Consider the following 8,465-nt stretch of genomic DNA (forward strand, 5'->3'; position numbering starts at 1 on the left):
GTTATAGATAAAGTCGGTTATAAAATGTTTATCTAACTTGGTTATAGATAAAGTCGGTGATAAAATGTTTATCTAACTTGGTAATAGATAAAGTCGGTTATAAAATGTTTATCTAACTTGGTTATAGATAAAGTCGGTTATGAAATGGAATATTTCACTACATCATTATGATCAGATGAAATGTTTAGCATCACGGTAACATGTTTTTATTTATTTATTTTGTAGACGTAAAAATAGAAAACGACAAAAAGAATAAAGAATAGTACAGTATGTCGTAATAAACTATTATTATTCTATTATACTATTACTTTATTATTACTTTTATTCTTTATATTACTAAAACAAACATTCGATGGAAATGCTTAATGTTAAGAAGTAGACAATACACAGCGTTTCCATAATGAATTGTACACTGTTCATATATCATTATGCAATTATCATTTTCAAAGAAGATACATTCTAAGATTCCTTTTGTCCATTTAATTCAACTTCATATCAGTTTCGTTTTTTTAATTTCAACTCTCGGTGATGGTTACCTTACAATAATTGTTGAAAAGACTCCAGTGGTTGTCATGGTTATCACATTTAGTTGGTAGTTAGTCAAGTTTGCGTGGCGTTGGTGTCCTATTCCACTTTCGAATCTTTAGCTGGAATCAGCACTCTTAGAACACCGGAAATGGACCTCCAAACCCGAATTTTGCTGGTGTCGTAATCTTCAGTGATTTTGAACACTCGCAACATTTCCCCGCTATCACTTGAAGCCTTGATCTTCACTGTGTTAACAGACACTGCGACGTTGACCTGTTCTTGTTTGAAGTCTTTGACGTCGACACGCCAGAAGAGGTCAGACTCATCCTCGTCCGAACTGCTCCTGCGACGGTGTCCACGTCTGCCGCCTCTATGGCGTCGATGCCCTCCACGATGGTAGTGACCTCTCGAACCATGATGGTGGCTTTTACCACCATGGCGATGGCCTTCAGACTGACGATGATGACTTTCAGTATCTTCTTGACCTTGTGAATCGGAATGCTCATGTCTGTGACCATCTTCCCTTCCGTGACTGTGTTCTCTGTCGTGTCTTCTGTGGCCACGATTCTCCTTGCCTTTTCTCGCACGGCGAACCCCACTCCCTTTTCTACGGGTACGATCGTGCTGGTAAAAGGGATTTGGTGCCATCACGGCCAGGCATGACAATTGGACCGTTTTGGCAGTCGCACGCCGGCGTGACGATGTGCCTACCTCATCTTCGTCACTTTCCGACGATGTTTCTTCATCTTCTGTATTGTCCTACAAAATGTTGACATTTTCTCATTCAATTCAATTTTTTTAACATTTTGGTTACCATAGATGTAATTCTCAATTCTCATTAATTGTAGTTAATAATTCAAAGCGTTCTTTCTGCGTGTCATTTCACAAGGCGTGAGCACTTATCTCCAAAGAGATTTTTTTCTACAATAATGTTAAATATTGGAGTAACTGACGAATCTTTAGGACAATCAAGAATTTTTCTTACAGATAATTCAGCACTTTCAACACAAAAAGGTGATAATATTGAAATATATACTTGCATCATAGTAGAAAAGTGTTAATCAAAGTCATATTAATAATTCAAGTTTTTAACATCGACAGATTTTCACGAAAAAAGTGACACTCACAATTTTTACAATTCTGCTTGATTCTAAAATGAAAACGTTTTTGTAATATCTGAAATATGCGGAAAGAACTCAGATATAAATAAATAGATAAATAAATGTAAACTTAAGTAAATCATTTTGCGTACTGACGAAGAGCCTTGTTCCACCTCGATAGTCCGCTCTTCCGTCGCCATACTAAACCTTTTCTGGAGTGGATGTAAATCCGTCTACCTGTTAATGATCAATGGGACGCCTGTCAACACGTTCGTGATTATAGGATAATTTTCACTTATCACGTGACTTTACTATAAAGCTGATCAGGTGATGCATTACATGACACACATTATTACAGTAAAAAAATTCTCACATGACGCTGACAGTCGTATGGACGTCTTCGTTACGTCATTGTCACGAGTGAAATACAAAAGTAGTTTCATCTCAGTTATTCTATTCTAAAACCAAACATTATTCTTTTTACGCTACTACTGGTTTGAATTTTTATATACTTTATGAAGCATATTAAAATAGAAATATGGCGTAATGTATCTTCCCTTATACGGTTTTTTATTTTCTCACTACCCTTATAGACTTCCATTGCTTTTAAATACACATAGAAACTTAGATGAAATTTTTTTATATTTCTCGCTACCCTTATAGAACTCTCTCTCTCTCTCTCTCTCTCTCTCTCTCTCTCTCTCTCTCTCTCTCTCTCTCTCTCTCTCTCTCTCTCTCTCTCTCTCTCTCTCTCTTCTCTCATGTGAGTGCGAGGAAATGAAAAAAAATTCAAGACAAGATGTATGATATTTCGTATGAATAAGAAAACATTTAAGATACTTTTCACCACATAACCCAGAAAAGTTAAATGTTGAAAATATATAATATAAAGTTTTATAGTAAAAATATAGAGCACAAAACCAAACGGAGGCCACCGTGTTGTCGAGCAATTTTCAAATCATGACGTCATTGTTCGTATATGACATCACAATTGATTTCTGACAGTTACATCAAATGAAAAAAAAAATTAATTAAAAAGACAATAGCAGGCGAGTTATTTGATAACATCTTTTTATATAAATATATATTATTAACATTTGGTTTTATGTGTTTAATTTACGATACTACCCTTCTAGATTTCCCGCCACTTTTACCCTTCTACACCACAGACAGTTCCTAGAAGGACTAATCAGTTGTGTGATACAATTACATTCGTTTAGTATATACATTGTATACATCACTAAATCGTTATTTAAAAAAGGTGTTCATTTGTACCAAGTACCGTCTTCCTCTGTATCGCCTAGAATTTCTGATTAAAGAATGTATATGGAAAATTCATATTTTCTTTGACACAAAATATTTGTCAACGGGAGCTTCCATTTCTTAACTCCAAACACAAACATGAAGAAATCCTTGCTTATATCAAACCTGCGACAATATGTAAATGTATATCAGATGTCATTGACAACTGACACAAGAATTGAGAAATTATTAACGGATGGAATTATCTTGTTTAAGCATCATGCGGTAGTGTCGACATGAATTGCAGGCAAACATCGTTTAGCATGTATATAAATTTTTCAATACCACCGACTGTTCAGTCTGTCTGTAAGGTTAATTATTTCACCAAGATTTAAGACGGAAAAAATAATTAAATATTTGATTTTTAATTCCTTACATATATATTTATATACATATATATTGTATGTATGCGTGTTTCTTCAAAAACTAAAAAAAAAATAATAAATAACTGAATGATATATTATGGGCAAAATACAAAGGCATTCTCGGGATTTTCCGTTCTTAAGGAGTTTGATCAGAGGTGTATGTCTAGATCTGGATTAGGTGAGATGAGAGATTAACACCTGTGATGTGTCTGACCTGAGGATATCTCTATCTACAGCCAGAACATGATGGTATGGCTCCTATCAAACTCAACAGAAATCCAGACAGACAAACGTCATCGCATTGTTTTCGTGAATATACCATAACTTTACATGGTTTTACCGCGGACTTAAATGATCGCTTAGTAAGAGGTTAACGAATCTATCACTGTTTGTCAGAATCATTTGTGAGCTCGTACGGACAATTGTATTGCCTTACTTAAAGTAGAGTACAAGGCTATCATGTTTCATATTAAATGAACCTCAAGCGAAGTATATCCATAGCATGTCTGTTATTGCCTAAAATAACGGCTATAATGTAGGTCAGTTTCTGTTCTTCGTTGATGACTTCCATACAAAATATCAAAAGGGTTTGTATCTTTGTTGGCCTGTAATGATTTTGTGGGAAGAGGTGATACAACGACTTTCTGCACTGGTTTATTTATCATTGGCAATTATCTGTTGTTGTTAACTGAAAGATATTGTCCATTCGATTACTATGTCATCGAAAAACAAAATGAATTATCTATATCTGGGTCATAAAATTCAAGAAGAAATCATTTACCAAGCTAGCAAACATGCACTTCAACTATGAAATTCATGCAGAATTTTGTCGATTTTTTTTTCGAAAACCTCTAGAGTTGTATTCAGGAGAACTAGTTTACCCTAGCTACGGAAACATGTTGAAATTGTTGACGCTGGAAAACTGAATCAAGACGGCAACTACACCGTCACACCATGTACTCCACAACCTGTACTCCACACCATATACTCCACAACCTGTCCTCCACACCATCTACTCCACAACCTGTACTCCACACCATATACTCCACAACCTGTCCTCCACACCATATAGTCCACAACCTGTACTCCACACCATATACTCCACAACCTGTACTCCACACCATATACTCCACACACAACCTGTATTCCACACCATGTACTCCACAACCTGTTCTCCACACCATGTACTTCACAACCTGTCCTCCACACCATATAGTCTACAACCTGTTCTCCACACCATATAATCCACAACCTTTACTCCACACCATATACTCCACAACCTGTACTCCACACCATATACTCCACACACAACCTGTATTCCACACCATGTACTCCACAACCTGTACTCCACACCATATACTCCACACACAACCTGTATTCCACACCATGTACTTCACAACCTGTACTCCACACCATCTACTCCACAACCTGTCCTCCACACCATATAGTCCACAACCTGTACTCCACACCATATACTCCACAACCTGTCCTCCACACCATCTACTCCACAACCTGTACTCCACACCATATACTCCACACACAACCTGTATTCCACACCATATACTCCACACACAACCTGTATTCCACACCATGTACTCCACACCATGTACTCCACACCATGTACTCCACAACCTGTACTCCACACCATGTACTCCACAACCTGTACTCCACACCATGTACTCCACAACCTGTACTCCACACCATGTACTCCACACACAACCTGTATTCCACAACATGTACTCCACAACCTATACTCCACACCATGTACTCCACAACCTGTACTCCACACCATATAGTCCACAACCTGTACTCCACACCATGTACTCCACAATCTGTCCTCCACACCATATAGTCCACAACCTGTACTCCACACCATATACTCCACAACCTGTACTCCACACCATATACTCCACACACAACCTGTATTCCACACCGTGTACTCCACAACCTGTACTCCACACCATGTACTCCACACACAACCTGTATTCCACACCATGTACTCCACACACAACCTGTATTCCACACCATGTACTCCACAACATGTACTCCACACACAACCTGTACTCCACACCATGTACTCCACACACAACCTGTATTCCACACCATGTACTCCACAACATGTACTCCACACCATGTACTCCACACCATGTACTCCACAACCTGTACTCCACACCATATACTCCACACACAACCTGTATTCTACACCGTGTACTCCACAACCTGTACTCCACACCATGTACTCCACACACAACCTGTATTCCACACCATGTACTCCACACTCAACCTGTATTCCACACCATGTACTCCACAATATGTGCTCCACACCATGTACTCCACAACCTGTACTCAACACCATGTACTCCACACCAAGTATCCACAATATGTACTCCACAACCTGTCCTCCACACCATATACTCCACAACCTGTACTAAACACCATGTACTCCACAACCTGTACTCTATACCATGTACTCCACAACCTGTACTAAACACCATGTGCTCCATAACATGTACTCCACACCATGTACTCCACACCATGTACTCCACACCATGTACTCCACAACCTGTACTCCACACCATGTACTCCACAACATGTACTCCACAACCTGACCTTCACAGGAAAACAAATCTTCAGACCGTTGTATTTTCTAAATTCTCCACTTTTTTTTTTTGGGGGGGGGGGGGAGCATAACTGTTGTAACCAAAGTATACTAAAACGTAAACATCTATGATATGACGTTGGAATTTATTTTAGATAGAATTAGGCCCTACTTCCTGTCATGTGTTCATATATCCTTTAGAAGACAGATTTAGATAGAAGGAATTGCAGTTTTTTACTGACACACTTCCAGTGAAATATTTCCTTATTGATGTGAGAAGTGTACACGTATTCAATATCTTGAATTAATTTAGGAAACAAAGTTATTAAGTGCAATCAACGCTATTGGTAAGGCTGGCTCTTGATATGTTACCACGGTAACAAGACATAACAGAGAGAAAAAAGATAAGAACAAATAATCTCCCACATTCCTCTAAAACATGCTGTGTATTTGTATATGTTATCCTGGTATATAAGACGACAGTTTTTCTGGACATCATTTATCACTGTATCTAAGTAATTGATTTGTGTTCTAACGATATTTTGGGTACGTGTCATGCATATGGACAGATTATCAAAATTCATAGCTGTCTCCAAGATTGAATATTAAATAAACTGAATAACAAAAAGAAAAACGAAATTGTGTGTTACTTTTGAATGTGCTTTCAACCACTATCGATTTTTTCCGAATTTCTCCAACAAATCGATGTTGGCCAAACTGATATTATTAAACTATGCGGCATATTGTATATCATGTAAGAAATATCATTTATGTACATGTATTTACTATTTAATATCAAATCTGGTGTATCAGAATACATCATTTCATGCTGCAATTCAATATTATTTTATTCAATACCATCCTGATAATATCAACATTTTCAGCAAACTTGATGTTACCACCATGACCTCTCGAGGACCTAGGCCTACTTTCTACGTCGACTTGGCACTGGTGTTCAAAAGCCATTATCTCCGGTTTAAAACACAATCCCTTACTTGAATCACCGTGTTTAGTGTATTATCTATCTGTAACACCCACCCATTTAAAGTTCTTACCGGTTACTGCGTCTTTCATCCAGATAAAAAGTAAATCGGGTTCACTTTTATTGTAAGCCTCTACACAGGCTCTTGGGATTTTCCTGTTTACGAAAATGGGGTAACAAACTGAAAGAATAAAAAGTTAATATTCATGTTTTGAGTAAAAAAAAGTTATTAATGGTGCTGATTGTCTTTTTTATCTTTCATCGACTATTTTTTTTTTAAATTTTTTTTAAATGGTTGCCGCATTATTATCTAATTGATAAATTCAGAAGCCTGTGCTGTGTGTTAACAGCCCAGCCATCTATTGTATGAACTTGTGACTTGCTCTCGTGATAGCCTATTGTAATGTGCTCGTCGACGTTCACGCATGGTTTGTAAACTCTAGGCACTTCAAGATATTCGCCTACCATAAACAAAACAGCTTGCATTTCTTTCTTTTTCCGACACATTTTAAATATCGTGTTGTTTACAGTCTTGTCTGTGTATCGTCAATTCTGTTGAGAATCGAGCGAAACCTGTTAAAGCTTACACATAAGGTGAAGTGAAAACTGTTACGGATGGGCGAAAACTTGAATATGAAAGTATAAATATTACAAACAAAATGGCGTTTGTTGGATTGGCGTCACTTTCACGAACGTTTTCTTCATTTCTTTATTTTTTTAATTCTTATTTTAGTTTTTTTCCAATTGGAAAATATCTGAGCTGTAACATTTTTCATAAGAAAGCACAAAGCGATTTAAGGGTGAATTTCTCTTAAATCCCCCGCTACTATTTTTAAATAGAATTGGAGTTGAGGTATTTATGCAGTATTTCTTACACCTCACAAGACATTCTTTACCAACAGCGTTTTGAATTTCTCTTAAATCCCCCGCTACTATTTTCAAATAGAATTGGAGTTAAGGTATTTATTCAGCATTTCTTACACCTCACAAGATAGTCTTTACCAACAGCGTTATCTGCAACCGATGACACAAATTGCTTGATAAATAGGTTAATTGCATAAAATTCCATTCGAGAACGTATTCCACTAAAAGCTCAATAGGTCAAAAGTAGAAGTATTTACACATACACATGGGAGAGGATTTTAACATGACCCAAATTAATCTACTCATGCATTTGTTGCTGGTGTTAGAGAATAAACTAATCTGTGCGAAATGTCCTGGATTAACCTCTATGTTTGCTTGTTTGCTTGATTGGTTTATTGTGGTGTAACAACTGCCTTCACGCATCATTTGTCGTTTTCCCCCCATTTCACACGAACGATATTGTTTGTGAAACAGCCCAAAACAGTCATTTGTTCTAATCAAGAAAAGACTTATGTCCCTCTTCTAGAACTTTCTCAGCAAAGTTTTTTTTTTTTTTTTAAATTTTCCGTGAACTTGAACACAACAGTAGAGACATTTTTTTATGAAATAGCATAATTCCAATCAAGCCAAAAGCATAATTATTTGAATAATGGAAAATTGGAATAACAAGACACAGGATCAGATTGCTTGAGACAACACATTACTTATGCATAGTTGCGTCGATG

General features: G+C 37.0%; 1 pseudogene; it reads right to left on the bottom strand.

The window, feature by feature from the left end:
- Window positions 1-600: 600 nt before the first annotated feature.
- On the bottom strand, window positions 601-1,828 carry LOC132554583 (zinc transporter zipt-7.2-like; annotated as a pseudogene).
- Window positions 1,829-8,465: the final 6,637 nt, after the last annotated feature.

This window comes from Ylistrum balloti, unplaced genomic scaffold, assembly GCF_031769215.1.
Source record: "Ylistrum balloti isolate Yb309-2 unplaced genomic scaffold, AGI_CSIRO_Ybal_v1 Utg370416, whole genome shotgun sequence".
Classification (NCBI taxonomy): Eukaryota; Metazoa; Mollusca; class Bivalvia; order Pectinida; family Pectinidae; genus Ylistrum; species Ylistrum balloti.